Here is a 1,589-nt window from a genome sequence, read left to right as displayed (position 1 = left end):
TGTGCAGGTGGCGGGAGGTGCGCGGGGTGCCGGGGGTTGCACCTGTGTGGTCCCGGGGTGCACGTGAGAGTCGTCACCGCCCCGTGCATGAGCCTGGGTGCACGTAGGGTGCATCCCCGGGGGTGGGCGTGCACGGCACGGCCTGCCTGCAGGGCATGGGAAGGGGGGTGAGTGGCACCTGTGCTGGGGGGCTTTGCTCCTTGCTGAGTTGTGGGGGATGGATGGATGGCATCTGTGACACACACCCACCCCACCCTGCCCCAGGAGGGGGGGTTTGCTGACAGGCCTCAGCTCACCCACCTTGGAGCCAAGACTGCAGCATTACCCTCTGTGCCTGTGGGTCTATTGCAGTGGGGGAAACTGAGGCACAGAGTCACCCCAGCACAGTGGGCAAGGCTGGATCCCCCCTTACTCTGTTCTAGAGACCGGTACTTCCAGTGTGCATGCGGAACTGGGCAGCATGTTGGCCCCAGCTGGTGCCAGTCCTGGTGGGTATCATCCCCAGCTGATGGCAGTGATGCACCGTTGCAGGGATGGGAACCCCCCCCTCACGTTCCTGGTGTCCCCTGGGCCGAGGAAGGGGGAGCCGGCGCGTGGCAGCGATTGGTGCCGAGGGCACAGTGCCCGGGTCTCCCTGGTCAATGGGCTTGTTGTTGTGCAGGTGGCGGGAGGTGCGCGGGGTGCCGGGGGTTGCACCTGTGTGGTCCCGGGGTGCACGTGAGAGTCGTCACCGCCCCGTGCATGAGCCTGGGTGCACGTAGGGTGCATCCCCGGGGGTGGGCGTGCACGGCACCTGTGCTGGGGGGCTTTGCTCCTTGCTGAGTTGTGGGGGATGGATGGATGGCATCTGTGACACACACCCACCCCACCCTGCCCCAGGAGGGGGGGTTTGCTGACAGGCCTCAGCTCACCCACCTTGGAGCCAAGACTGCAGCATTACCCTCTGTGCCTGTGGGTCTATTGCAGTGGGGGAAACTGAGGCACAGAGTCACCCCAGCACAGTGGGCAAGGCTGGATCCCCCCTTACTCTGTTCTAGAGACCGGTACTTCCAGTGTGCATGCGGAACTGGGCAGCATGTTGGCCCCAGCTGGTGCCAGTACTGGTGGGTATCATCCCCAGCTGATGGCAGTGATGCACCGTTGCAGGGATGGGAACCCCCCCCTCACGTTCCTGGTGTCCCCTGGGCCGAGGAAGGGGGAGCCGGCGCGTGGCAGCGATTGGTGCCGAGGGCACAGTGCCCGGGTCTCCCTGGTCAATGGGCTTGTTGTGCCAGGCATCAGTGCCAGCCGGGATCTCGGTGGTGGAAGCTGCAGCAGAGGCTACCCCATGCCTGGGCATGTGCATAACCCCTTACCCACTGCTCCCCAGCAAAGCAACGGCCGTGGTTTGGGGGGGCTGAGCAGGCGGGAACCACAGCAAGAGGTTGCCACGGGTCTTTCCTCTCTCACGCCATGGCCAGCTGTTCTCCCCAGGGAGCCCACGGGTGGACAACAGCGCTGGGGGGAGGGCGGGAAGCCCTGCTGGAGAAGTGGAGCAAGCCCCGGGTGCTGGTGGCACCCCACAGCAGACCCCAGAGGGGCTGGCAGCT

Source organism: Chaetura pelagica, unplaced genomic scaffold, assembly GCF_000747805.2.
Source record: "Chaetura pelagica isolate M959 unplaced genomic scaffold, ChaPel_1.0 scaffold20, whole genome shotgun sequence".
In the NCBI taxonomy this organism is placed as follows: Eukaryota; Metazoa; Chordata; class Aves; order Apodiformes; family Apodidae; genus Chaetura; species Chaetura pelagica.
The sequence above is the reverse complement of the archived record's forward strand: the minus strand, read 5'-3'. Positions refer to the sequence as shown.